Source organism: Phascolarctos cinereus, unplaced genomic scaffold (genome assembly GCF_003287225.1).
Source record: "Phascolarctos cinereus isolate Bilbo 61053 unplaced genomic scaffold, phaCin_HiC Scaffold_7;HRSCAF=346, whole genome shotgun sequence".
In the NCBI taxonomy this organism is placed as follows: Eukaryota; Metazoa; Chordata; class Mammalia; order Diprotodontia; family Phascolarctidae; genus Phascolarctos; species Phascolarctos cinereus.
The window spans coordinates 108,126,640-108,141,598 of NW_027556180.1; the positions used below are offsets into that span (position 1 = coordinate 108,126,640).

A 14,959-nucleotide genomic window follows, 5' to 3' on the forward strand; every position below is an offset into this window, starting at 1 on the left:
ACTGAAACATAATAATCCTTTCTTCCATTAAAAAACACCTTTTTCTCCCATTAAAGAAAAGTAGCTTGATGTTATTATAATACCTCCACCACCACCTTTCATGGCTAAAAAGCTTGTTCCTACATTGAGTTCCACTTAGATCCTCCATTTTGCTATGGGACTCTCAGGCATCTCTTATTTAGGCTTTGCCTGATGATCTTCCCTCTGGCTCCTAGACTCTGGAAGTGTCACAGATGGACCTTTGCCACAAGGCTTTGGGTTGTACTTTGTCTATCTTTGTCAAAAGCCCTTGTCTTTTCTCTAGGCTCAGGCCCTCTAACTCTCACATAAGGCATTACTTTGGCTGTTGACTGTTTTTACAATCTCTCTCCTGTTTTTCCAGGTCTGCTTTATACTTCCTGCTCTGACTTGTCTACTTCAGGGTTTCTCCAAAATTATACTGACCCTTTGTTCATCCTTTGTCTGGGTGGAGGTGTTATCAACATTCTATAATATCAATCAGAATACCAAGAAATATTAAGAGAAAAAATTAGCAGATTCAGAAAATATTTATAACAAACATGGCATTAAAACTGGACATGTAAATTATGCAAACAATAGAATTTACAAAGTTAACAATGGGTAAATAAACCATCAAGTTGCATAAACAAAAAGATACACAGATTATTAATAACTTGAAAAAATATTCCTACTTGCCAATAATCAGAGATAAGCATACTTTTCCCCATCCAATCAGCAAAAATAATTAAAGGCAAAAAAACTCAATATTAATGAATTTATGGAGATAAGATATACACAGTAATTGTTGCGGGAATTATAATCTAGCATTTTGAAAGCTTATTCAATAATTTTTTAAATATGATAATTGTTTTTGACCCAATGAGTCCAAATGTATCCTCAAAGTATAACTAAATGGACAAAGGCTCTGGCAAAATCTGGTTTTCAAAAAGTGCCATTATTTGTTATTTAAAATTAAAAAAGAAAAAACTGTGATCAGCTTACTTAAGCACTCAAATGGATCTGAGATGTATTTCATTTGAATGTTTCCTCTACTATTTAATTCATATGCAACTGTGTCCACTCTTCATTATAACACAACATAGGGCCCACCCATAATACTAGGGAACTTATTTGCTCCCAGTGGAACATTTGAACTGTCCATTTGTTATCCCTCATACTTCAGAGATGATTGGCTCTGGGTAAAGTATCTCATATTCTTATGGAGATGGAAAGATATGGATTAAGATGAGGATGCAATTAGATGGATTCAGAGCTACTTGGATAGTCAAACTCAAATAGTAGTTAGAAATTTCTGATGTCATTGTGGCAAGGGGTTTCTAGTGCAATGCACTAAGGATTTATGGCTTGACTCTGTATTTTTATCATTTGCACTAATCAGTTGGATTAAGGTATAGATGACATTTTCATCAAATTTGCAAATGATACAAAACTGGGAAATAAAGAAAGTAAAACAAATGACAAACCATGATCCACTAGACTCTTGGCTGTTTACAATCTCTCTTCTGTTTCTCTAGAAACTCTCTCCCTCTCTCTCATGTGTACCATCGGTGCTGGACTGAATCTAAGAAGACAAAACTCAATAGAGATAAATGCTAAGTCTTCTACTTAGATGCCAAAAACAAACAAAACTCCTTCTTCATAGAGAGGATGGGAGAAGATGATTAGACATCAGTGGCTATGAAAAAGTTATTGGGGTTTTAACTGTAAGCTAATTGTCATTCAGCAGTTTAATATGGTATCCAAAAGAATGAATGCAATCTTGGTCTTCATTAAGATAGGTGCAGCTTCTAGGAGAAGGAAGTAATAATCCCATTGTCCCACTTTATCCTTGTATGATGACATCTGGATTATTATTTTCAGTTATGAATACTACAATTTTTAAGGATATTGATAAGTTGGTTTTTTTTAAATATTCAGAGTAGGGCAAATAAATTGGTGAAAGACTTTGAGTCAATGTCTCATGAGGGTTGATTAAAGGAACATAAGGTAGGGGCATGATAGCTATCTATAAGTATATAGAGTACTACCAAATGGATAAGGATTGGATTTACCTTGTTTAGCCCCAGAGAGAGAAGCAGAAATAATAGGTCGGTCAGCAAGTATTTATTAAGTGCCTACAATATATCATTGTTTAAAAATGGCATGAGAAAAAATTATTACTTAGACCTGTCTGATAAGCAGAATGGGCTGTCTCAAGAGGTGGTGGAGTCCTCCTCCTTTGTTGTTATAGTGTCCTGTCGATTCTTCATGACCCCATTTGAGGTTTTCTTGGCAAGGATACTACAGTGGTTTGGCATTTCCTTCTCTGGTTTGTTTTATACATGAGGAAACTGAGGCAAACAGATTTAAATGACTTGCCCATGACTCAGGAAGATGAGTCTTTCTTACTCCAGGCCCAAATGTTATCCACTGAGCCACCTAGCTGCCTCCTTAGAAGTCTTCAGATAGAGACCAGACACAAAGCCACTGCTATAATGGGGATTCTTTTCATGTATAGGTTGGACTAGAGACTACTGAAGTTCCTTGCAACTCTCAAATTCTATAATTCTGTGACCTGTCCATCTCTTTTTGCTTGTGCATTTTCATTATAACATCCTTTAGGAATCCAATTAGGCATCCAAAGATACTATTTCTTACATGTACCAGTGTTCTTGTACCCACAATATACCTGTTCTTTGCCTTGTCAGTGTGAGTGTGATACTCAATTTAATTTTGACAGTTACTATAGCGTTTTTGACTCACTGTCATAAAATACCACTAATAGATTATACCTATATATGATAGACCATTGGAAGTACCCTAAATATTTTGGAATGATTAAGCAAGTTGGGGTATATTAATGTAATAGACTTTATAAGTAAATTAAATAGACAATTGTAAGAAATTTTGGGAAATCCGGAAGGAAATTTATGAAATAAAGTGAAGGAGAATGAGAAGAACAGAATACAGAAAACATAAAAAAAGAAAAGTGGGCATTGACAAAAAAAGTCTGATATATGTTAGAGGGAGTGACTGAAAATATCATTTTATTGATGAAATTCATTTATTTAAGTGCTAATGATCCCAACACTTTTAATTAGACTGATATATGTTTATAATAAATCATGTGGGTTTTAAAGAAAAGAATAAATAACTTGATTTTCTTTTTACTGACAAAAACTTAAAAATTGGCTTCCAGTTTCTTCAAAAATTAAATATCATTCATTCATATGGTTATTATATCCAGTTCTGCAAAAAGGTAGGCAAGCAAAAAATATAACTGTTGCTTTCTATTATGCACTAAAAGTACCATGCATTTTTCTATCCTGTCTATTGAATTTCATCCCCATGCATTTGAAAATGGATGAGGCATTATTTGGTTTTTAAATGTGCCCATCACTGCGCCTGAAAGGAATAACTGTGTTACTAATGGAAACCAAACTAAATGTAGCTATTATTTTGTGATATGTCACCATAGTAATGCTACCAGTTTGTATTACATGACACCTTTTACTACACAATCTCAAAACACTTTGGAGAAACTAATCCAACATTCAGAACAGCCATTTGAAGTGCATTTTAAACTAATCTAAATCAGATTTATTTTGAGGAATAATTAGAAAAGATAAAGTTTCTATTGTTTTTATTCACACTTTCCAACCCTTTAGTTATCTATGTTACCCTCCCATGGCCCTTATCTCAATTCTCCATATCACTCTGTTCTGCACCATTTAATACCTTACTCTGTAGCATCTTTTTCACCTGTGTCAGTTTCAATAAATATTTCATTCAAGAAATCCATTCATTTGTTCTCTGCTTGGCTCTGTAGAAGATATTAAGTTCAGATAAAACCCAGTCTTGTGCCTCCTGGAGCCAACATTCTAATGGGGAGATAATTCACAGACATTAATAAGTATAATACACAACACTGCATGATAAATTCATTAGAGAGATACAAAACATGATGTCATTACATCCAAGGTGAAAGCTTACTATTAAGCTTGGGATATAGGACCAGAGCATCAGGCAAAACTTCATGTAAAAAGCAGCATCTGAACTGAACTGTTAAAGAGGAAAGGAGAACATTCTAGGTATAAGGAACAACAGCAAGAAATGCATGAAGACGGGAGATAGATAGAAGACCAGTTTGTTTATATCAGTGGTGTCAAACTCAAATAGAAATGAGGTCCTATAAACTATATAAGGGTCTCTGTAGGCTGAATATTGATTGAGAAAATCACATGTTGACATTATCTATGTTCTATTGTATTTTTATTTGTTAAACTATTTCCCAATTGCATTTTAATCTGTTTCAACCTCACTTTGGAGTGTTGAGGGCACTGTAACTGGCTGGCCATTCTTTAACACCTCTGGTTTAAACTCTGGCTTGTGTAAAAAATAGTTACATGACAAGTGGCTGGAAAGGTTGCTTAGGACCAGATTGGAGAAAATTGTGATCCAAGGGATTGGTGTCTTTATTCTTCAGGGAAAATGGACTATATTAGGTTTTTAGAGCAAAGAAAAAGTATGATCAAATCACTGAATGAGAAAGGTTATCTTATAACACTATGACTGATGATTTGAAAGTCAAGACAATGAAGTCTAGGAGGCTATTGAAAATAGCACTAATAAGAATTTGTATACTACAGTGGGGACAGTGAGACTAGGAAGGAAGAGACAGGTGTGAGAGACATTGCAGGAGGTAGATTTAGTAGGATTTGATAATTAATTGTGTACAGGAAGTAATATGGAAGAGTACAAGAAAACTCCAAAGTTATAGACAGAGTGAATGTAATGAAAGGCAGAGCCAGTGACAGAAATGTTAATATAAGGAGATGGAGTTTAGGTAAGGTATTGTGTTAGATACTATCGGTTGTTGGGAATAAAAAGAACAAAGTAAATTCCTTGTTCTAGAGGAAATTACAGTCTTGGACTATAAGTACAAGCATGGCTGGTCACTGAGGTGGTTTTGGTAGAAAATATATCTAAGGCAATAGATATGTAGTAACTACTTATTGATTGACAACTGAATGCTTTCAGGGAATCAGGGTCATAAAGCCACTATGAGGAAGATTAGACCAGATCCAAATGAACTAGTACAAAGGATATGAGAGAAGATAGGATTTGACTGAGCAAGTACAGAAAGAGTTAGCAGAAGCCTAAGAACTCCACTATGGAATATTTCCACACCCAAATACTGGTGTGTGTGTGTGTGTGTGTGTGTGTGTGTGTGCGTGTGCATGTGTGTGTGTATGTGTGTGCATTTGTGTGTGAGTGTGTGTGAATGTGTGTACATTTAGGGGGGCAACTAGTGGGTGCAATGGATAGGGCACTGTGCCTGTAGTTAGGAAGATTCCTCTTTCTAAATTCAAATCCAGTCTCAGATACTTACTAGCTGTGTGACCATGGGCAAGTCACTTAACCCTATTTGTCTCAGTTTCCTCATCTATAAAATGAGTGAAGAAGGAAATAGCAAACCAGTTCAATATCTTTGCCAAGAAAATCCAAATGAAGTCATGAAGAGTTATGAAACAGTTGAATAACATATAGATATGTGTGTATATATATATATGTATATATATATGATAAATTGCAGTTCTCCCGTCATAATTTTTATTATCTATAAAATACAATGAAACTTTACAACTAAGAATATTTTTAGTTAACATGGTTAGTCTTAATTTAATGCTTTTGCAATGCAAACAAATTGCAATAGTTATCCATCACAAATTAACATGAAGGGGAAAAATAAAATTTCAATATATTGTGACCGTCCATATCCAAAAGAATATAAATTTCTAAGCTTTCACGTGAGTTTTATGTTAATTTTTTCAAGAATATCATTTTTAAATGGAAATAATTCTGAAACCATTATATTAGCTCAACTTTTTGTTTAACAGTTAAATGAGTTTTTGTAGAGTCTACAAATAACTAGTTCCATGAAATTATGAATTGGTACTTGCTTAGAAAAATATTCCAGATATTTATCCAAAAATATATGCTCATGAATATCAGCACCATCATCATCATCATCAATACTTCCTTGCTAATTGGGAGTGTCCATGGTTTTCCCACTTTTCTCCACTGGATCATCTCTTCAAAAGTATTCTGAGGAAGTTGATTTACTCTGGCTAATTGCTTAGTAAATCCAACACCCTAAAGTGTGGGTGATGTCCCTTTCAGGTGCTTCTTTAGGCAGTGTCTCAACTGCAAGGAAAACATTAAATTCCTTCCCTTTGAATAATCCATTTCTTTTTCTAGAATCAAGATCCAGCAATTCCTTGTAGTCAAAAACCCATGCCCTTCATAAAACTGAATCTGATGGTCTGGTCTGGCATAAATTTGAGATGTAGATGACTTGGGAATTTTCATATTTGAAATCGTCACTGAAACTTATTGGTTTGGTTTATCTTCCTTGGTGTGCTCTGAAGTCTTTTTTTCATGTTTCCTTAATTGACCAAGAAACTCTGATTTGACTGACAGCTTGTCAAAAGGAAAAAAAGAAATCAGCAACACAAGTTGCAGCAGTCACTAATTCAGGACTCAGTGACTGGTGACTCTCAGGTACAGAATTTTTCACAGCTTTCTGAGCCATACTACTTGTCCTTCTCAGGTTTTTAACTTCTTCATTGCTTTATGTATTGGTTGTGTGACTTTTTTATGTTCCATAACACATTTGGTATACTTAATTCAACTTTCATATACCTTATAATATTCAACAAGTTGCTATTTGTATTTTCTTTTTCGTTATGCTGGTTATCTGAAACATTTTCAAAAACCTTTGCCCTAGGAACAGAAGACTCATCTCTTTTTTTTTTTTTCTGTAGAAGACACTGTGTCAAAACACCTGTGAATTTTGTATTCTGCCCTGGTTGGGTCAGCAGAAGCCATGATCCCCAAGTCTCCATTGCTGCTTCAGAGCCACCTGGGGTGCAGGGAAAATGGAGGAGGTAGTGGTGGCTGGGCCCACAAACCGAGATATGGGAGAACATTGGGGTGGTGAACAAGGAAGCCTACTGCCTGTTGTGTATTTAATGTTTACTTCTGGAGGCAAAGAAGAAAAAAAGTTATAATGAAAGCCCTGTATTTTCAATCACTAATAGTGATTCAGTAAAAATTAAGTTCTTAATATATGCTCAGCATTGTTCTAAACACTGGTATGAGGAAAGGCAAAAGACAGCTCATGATCTCAGGGAGCTCATGGTCTAATAGGGGAGAGAACATGCAAACAACTATGTACAAAGAATCTATAAATAGTATAAATTGGAAAGAATCAACAGAGGGAATCCATTAGAATTCAAGGAATTAAGAAAGGCTTCCTGTAAAAGATGAGATTTTAGTTGAGATGTGAAGGAAGCCAGAAGTTAGGAGGCAAAGATAAGGAGGGAGAGCATTCCAGACATGGAAGACAGACAATGAAATATCTGGAGTTGGGAGATGGTGTATCTTGTTCAAGGAACAGTAAGGAGGCTAATATCATTGGATCACAGACTACAGAGGCAGATGTATGGTATAAAAAGACTGGAAAGCGGAAGAGGGAAGGCAGGTTATGAAGACCTTTGAATGCCAGAGGATTTTATTTGATGTTGAAGGTGAAAATGACTCATTGGAGTGTATAAGATTGTCACTAAAAAGAACATTGTTTATATTTTCCTTGGGTTTACAATTTTAGTCAGTATTTGAAAAAGTCTGATGTTGGTAACAGCCTCTTTGCATCATGCCCCAGCTGCTGAATCAGTTCAAGTTAAGATACCCTGTCCCCTCTTCTCTCATGGTGCCCTGTCCTATCTGCTTCTTTTGTTTTGTAACAGTGCAAAATATACCAACCTCTTTACTGAAAATCTGAAATGATTCCAGGCTTTTACCAAAGATGTAGCATCAGAGAGCTAGAAATCACACAGACTATCCACAAACAAAACATTGTAAAAGTAATAAATTAATTTAAAAATGAGAATTTTAAACGTTATCATTTTGGAATTTATATCTCTAAAAAGTGAAAAATGATCTGTTCAAAGAGAAATGATTCTCTTCAAGCTTTGTATTTATTTTAGTTTTGATGCTTACAGGATCATAAATCTATAGCTAGAAGGATCCTCAAGTCCATGTAGCACAATTCTATCATTTACAAAAGAGGAAATTGAGGTTTAAAGATGTTAAATGATTTCTCCAAGATCAAAAAATATAACAAATGACAGAGGTAGGGCTTGAACCCAGGCCTTCTAACTACAAAGCTAATCCATTTAGAAGATACCACTATAATATGATGACTCAGAGACTGAAGATTTTTCTGTGACAAGACTTCCTGGTATAAGAGTTTAATTTCACTCCAGATTTATTGGTTGTATTTCTTTTAGCAAATTATTCAATCTGTATGAGACTCAATTTCCTCATCTTGTTTTCAGTACTTACTATGTAGGGCTATTGTAAAGATGAAACATGATAATGTATACAGTGTTTTGTAATCATTAAATGCTAATTAATGTAAGTAATAAAGGGAAGATCATATCCCTTCTGCATTTTTCTGAAGACACTAGCTGTATAACAGAATGCTTTCTCTCTTCATCTATCTATCTATCTCCTAAATTTTTTGGCTTTCCTTGAAGTCTCAGCTAAAATCTCATCTTTTATAGGAATACTTTCCTTATTCCCCCTTAATTCTAGTTCAGTCTGTTGATTATTTCCAATTAATCCTATATACAGCTTGTATAAATCTCATTTTCTTATCTGTAAATTGGGGTAAAATATACTACTTCCTAATGTGATAGTTATGGATAAAGTGCTTTGTAGTCTTCAAAAGACTATGTGATAAGTTTTATTATCATCATTCATAATAATTAAGAAATCTGCATATCATATTGGATGTTTCAGACAAAATCTACAGGCATAGTTGGTACATCAAAAAATCAAGAAGCCATTGAAGGAGATCAAAGCCTTGGAATGTCAAGTACTTTTCGAAATACATGAAGAGAAAAATTGTCATGTAATATACCAGCAACGAGCTCTTGAAAAGGACCCTAAGCCTGGAGAATGAGGCTAGAACATTGCCTGTTTTAAAAGAAGTCTTAGAAGACCCTGAAAACTAAAAGATTTAAACATTTTCAGAAATATTTGAATTCTGAGTAGAATATAGCAAATTAAACACTGACATTGATGTTGATAAAGACTGGTGCTCATTTCATGTCATAACAAATATAGTAAAGGAAAACCTTATTGATCATAAGACAAGAGATATATAATGAATAGGAAATCAACTGAAAATGTAGCTAGACTCTCTGATGCTGGCTTCCCTGGATTATCCTCATTGGCTTAACAATGAGAGTTCTCTCAAAAAAACATCAGATTGGGAACCAAATGAAAGTGGGCAAACACAAAATTCCAAGTCATCAATCAAACAATCAATCAATAAATATTCATCAAGTGCCTATTATATGCAAGGCACTATAATAGAAACTACAAGAGATATAATAAATATATTTTTTAAAATCTTGATTCTACTCACTATATATTATGTATGCAGGTACAATGAAAATGTTGTTGTTTTATTACATTTTTCTTTTTGTCTTGTTTTACTTTTTTTTTTGACTGCCCATATTTTGATATGATCTATTTCCTTGATGTAGGTAACACCAGAGAAGAAAATTCTCTACCAGTGCTGAACCAATATACTTTACAGCTTCTTTGTACATCTAAGTATTTTTTAAAATTTGGTTTGGTTTTGTCCTGAGTTGTGATTTTATTGGAATAGGGAACATTAGTGAGGAACTTTCTTTACCAATGCAAATGGGCAGGATTTCTAGACAATCACTAAGTCATTATGTGTCAGAAGCAGGACTTGAACCAGTGCTGGGCAACCTGATATAGATAGATAGATAGATAGATAGATAGATAGATAGATAGATAGATAGATGTGTGTGTATGTATATGTATACACAAATATATATATGTATATATGTACATACATACATATATACATATATAGTGCATATATAACATGTATGTGTACTTCTGTAATCAAGTAAATTTATAAAGCATATGATGAGCAACAAATGTATGGAGCAGGAGTATTTATTATTAATTCAGCAGTGGTTAGAGATCATTGTGGACTTGAATAGACAGGGATGATCCATGGAGAAGTTTGGATTTAAATTGTACCTCAGAGAGTGGGTACTATTTGTATAAGTGGAAGGTAAGAAGAGATATCATTATGGTAAATAGCAATTATCTCACAAACATGAATTATTAAATAAACTGATCTAGAGTTATATATGTGAACAAAACAATCTAATCTAGCAGAAAATACTTGCTACAAAATATGCTGAGAAATATAGAAAATAGAAAATAGTTGCCACAAGATATACCGAGAAAGTCATAGCAACAAATTTTTTAAAAAAAGACAAAATACACACCATTCCACACTTAATAAATTAATAACACAGTGGAAATTATAGAGCTATTCTACTTACACAAATTAAAAAGACCTAAACAGAAAAGAATAAATATTCATTTTTCAACTAAGGCTACCAGTAGTCAAGGAAACTGTGAAGTAGGTAAGGTTTTACTTCAGTCAGCATCAGTGAGAGACCTTTTTGGATACTGGGTTTTCCTGGTGTTTCTTCAATAATATTGTGAAGGAATTATCTAAGTTGTATACTCTGCTTTGAAAGTTCCACTAAATGTGGAAACTGGGGAACTACACAGTATTTACTTAATAAGTGGTGCAGTGGTTTAATTCCATAAACCTTCTGAGTATATGGGGTCTCTTTAAATGACTGTACTAATCCCATCACATCCCCCCCCAATGCACTGCAACATCTGTAGGATCTTAAACAGTGCCTGTATACTTTGAGTACATGTTTTCAATGACCTGAATTAAGACTAGATTATTTTGAAATCTTCAACTACCCTAGCTATTACTAATCATCTAAAAAAAAGTCCTGGTCTGAAGCATTGCTATGGTAAAATGATGACCCTGAGCACCATAAGGCTTGTTTAACTGAAAGGCCATACCCAGCTGGACTGAATATTTTCGAGTATGAGATCAGATGACAGGCTCTACAGCTATTTGTTGGAATAGATAAGCATTTTTTTAAGTACTTACTATGTGCTAGGCTCTGTGCTAAGTGCCAATTAAGGACAAAAGGTATTTAAGTTCAGAGACATTCACCTCTGAATTTGTCACAAGATGATCAATTGGGTAGCCGCAAAAACACTGTCTGCTAAATCACAGAGGGGTAGTGACTTGTGTCAGGAAGAGAGAATATTTACAGCTATAAAATTAAACCTCTTTGGAACAATGAAGTAAAAAAGCTTGATTATTATTAATAACCATGTCATGTATTTCTATTACATTTCAGCCAAAGAAACCAAACAACTTTTTACATGATACCTTGTAATCATGACTTCTAGAGGAAAATGGTCAGGGCAGGTATTTTTTTTTATTATTATAACTTTACAGCTGAACATCAAGGATGAAATGTAGAACCTTTGGAGCCTAGTAGTTGGAATTTAGATAGGTAGAGGATAGATTTATTACTTGAGATAAGGTAAGAAGCAAGTTTTTTTTTTTAATTTAGGAAGCTTTTTTGTATTTGTAATTGTATCTTATAGCTAATATGGCAAGTACCAAGTTTATGATTTTCCACTCTGTAGGAACAAGTGAGAATGTTTCCCCTTGGAAATCATCAAGTTTAAAAATACAATAATATTGGACAACCTAAGGATCATTTTCATAAGAAACATGTTCATTCTTATCTTCTCTAACAAGTGGGAATAAATTTATTCCACTGAAGTTATTTGTTTTGAAACTATAAGCCCAAACATTTCAAGTAAGTTCTTTACTTGTCAAAGCATATTTGCATAACTCTTTCTTCACCTTCCATTTCTAATAGAATGCTTAAATCTTTCCTATCAGTTACTAAGCCCTGTCAATTCCACCTCCACACTCTCTTACATCTGTTCCCCTCAATCCCCATTGCTACTACACTCAAATAGGACCCATTACTAACCACCTAGTGATCTCTACTATTGAAAGAGTATACCAAGAGTAGACTTTTTCCCATTCCCCATTTACTCTGCCAGGGCAAGATACTAACTCTCATACCAATTAATTCCAAAAAGCCCAGACACCTTAGTTTACACACCTAATCAACCAACCAACAGTGGGAAATAGGTATGAATATTTGAAAGGATTAAAGTGTGTGTGTTTTTTTTTTATTATTCCATGAAGACAGATGTAGTTCACTGTAAAAATCTTAGGATTGGTTGAAAGAATCAGACCTTTGGTGCTTTGCAGAACTATGATATATAGTTTGTAATTAGTTTAGAAAAGAAGTGGGGCAGACTATTGGTAGAAGAGCTCCACTTCAGAAAACATTTTTAGGTGGAATAGACAGATGATTTTTGTTTGTTTGTTTATATATCTATTCACCCTTCCCTCCATTGACCATGTTATCAGGGAGATGTGTTCAATAGGAGACATTCCAACCATTTGGGAGCTGAGAAAGATACCTCAAGAAGAGACATGGACAAATACAAATACAGAGAGATAGTAACCCATGGGAGAAAGCAGCTTCAAGGACAGTGATTCCTTATACCCTGGGAACAGTGCTAATAGACTGAAGAAAAGGTATCTAGTAACCAAGAGTTTGGCTGCAAGTCCCTACATGTATGTATACATCACCACCATCTAAAGCTGCTCTTCCTCTGGACTCATGTATTTGTGAAACAGTGTGCTCCAGTTTTTTGGGGTTTTGTTTTGTTTTGTTTTGTTTTGTTTTGTTTTGTTTTGTTTTGGAGAGGGATAGGGAATGCTTTGTGCTTATTGTTATTACTATGCCATCTTAGTAAGTGCCCTTAGTAAGCTAATTAAGATTCATGGGCTACAAATGGAAGGCTCCACATGGAGGGTAACTGATGACAATTTGAAAACAAAAATACCTCAGGGTTTCCACTAGAAACCTGATAATAACAAAGAACTTCCATCCGGTGACTTCTCCCACAAATACCAGTTGGAATTGAGAGAAGTTACCCTGGGTAGGGGTGGTGCATGTATCTTTTAAAAGTTGGCAGAATAGTTTTTTTTTTAATTTTGCATTGATCCACTAATGTTATTTATTAGGAGAAAAATCTTTATTTGTTCTTCATTGCCTGTGGAATAGATTTCGGTTTCCCTGGAGTGACCATCAAAGTTCTCTAAAATCTTTTAATACCATGGTTTCATTTCAGTTCCATTAATTACTTTATCTTCCATCTAACTTATACTATTAACTATCCCCTAAATTATTTCCTGCATTTTCCTATCTCTTTGTATTTACTAAAAATGTCCCCTGTATGTTTAGAGTGTCCTTCATCTCTTTTATCACCTGTTGAATTTTTCTCTCTTTTTTAAAGTTCAACTAAAAAAAAACTTTCCTTAATTCCAGAAATAAGTAATTACATTTTATCTATTGGACTTCATATGCCATTTTGTTTTCATAGCTATGAAGCACCCATCATCTCTTATTTTGTAGTGCACCAGGTTTTATAAACATTCATTTTCTGTTATAAAGCTCTAAGCTCCAGAAGGGCAGGGATTGTAGCCTATCTACACTATCTGCCAGTGTTCTATAAATATAAACCTATGGCACCTCAATATTAAAATGGATCTGTGATCTCATCAATGAGGATCCTCCTTCCAATATTGGAGATCACAATCCATCCATTTCTACTCATCTTGTGTAATTCTTGCCTATGATCTCCCATAAATTCTCCAGAGGAAATTCCAGAAATAGAGTACAGTTTTCCCTGTTTTCTCTCATTATCTCCAATATAAAATATAGCATTCAGACTATTCATCAGCTATCCTTCTCTCTTGTTCTTCTCTCATGTAACAATTTTATCTCCTTTTTATTCATATATTATTTTGATGACAACCTTCATCCTGCTTCTCTTTCATGATGCATTTTCCCCCATAATATTCCACGGCTTAATCATACCAACCCTGTATGTCTCCCTTTGTATGACTTTCAATTTTGGTTCTTTGGAGATTCTATCAAGTAAGAATATTGGCATTTAAAAAGATAATCTTTTTCTTCCCTTAAGGAGAATATTGGGGGTATTAAAAGAACTGTATAATTTCTGTTAGAAAATTGCGCTCTATTGATACCTGGCTGTTCATTATGCAATTGAAATTTTTATCTCTATATATGTGTGTGTGTATATACATATATACATATACATACATGTATACAAACATATATGTGTATATAAATATACTTATTTACAAGTTTGCAAGCAATCTTCTGAAGTACAACTATATTCTGGAAAAATAAGCAACCTTATACAATTCTTTTTTCTGTGTGGATAGTTGGGTAAGTTTTTCAGTGATATTATGAATCTCACTTATGAAGTTCTTCAATTTCATGGGTTAATATATTCTATTAGAATATTAATATATTCTATAAATAAAAATATATGAATGGCCTTTCCATGTACAGAGAATCATTTTTGACTTGGATTCTTTTTAGGATGTCCTCTACTAGATTATTGAAAAGAAAAGAATAGAAAAGAAATGAAAGGAAGAGAATACAAAATATCACAGAGACCAAAGTGAAGTCCTTATTCAGGGGCATGCTGTTGAAGTGAAAAAGAACTTTTGTTCTACACAGTCCCTAAAATCAGCAAATATTTTTCTGATATTCCTATGCCTCAAGCTCACCATCTATTTCAAATCTTATTAGGAGGCACAAATTCTCATACCTACATCTTTTAATTCTTCTACAAAGAAGAAAAAAAATTAAAATAGGGATCAAATCATTGAAACTTGGACCTTGAATGTGCTCTGGAAGTAGAAAGAGCTATGAACAAATTATGTAAGAAAAGTGGAAGAAAAGAGGGAAAATACGGAATTCTGAAAGAAATCAACTCAATTCTTTTTGAAAATGGTCTAGAAGATCATGCAATTTGCTTTTGATTTGACTAA

The 14,959-nt window shown here is 34.0% G+C and overlaps 1 pseudogene; it reads right to left on the reverse strand.

The window, feature by feature from the left end:
* Positions 1-5,817: 5,817 nt before the first annotated feature.
* Positions 5,818-6,908, reverse strand: LOC110212469 (small ribosomal subunit protein mS31 pseudogene; annotated as a pseudogene).
* Positions 6,909-14,959: the final 8,051 nt, after the last annotated feature.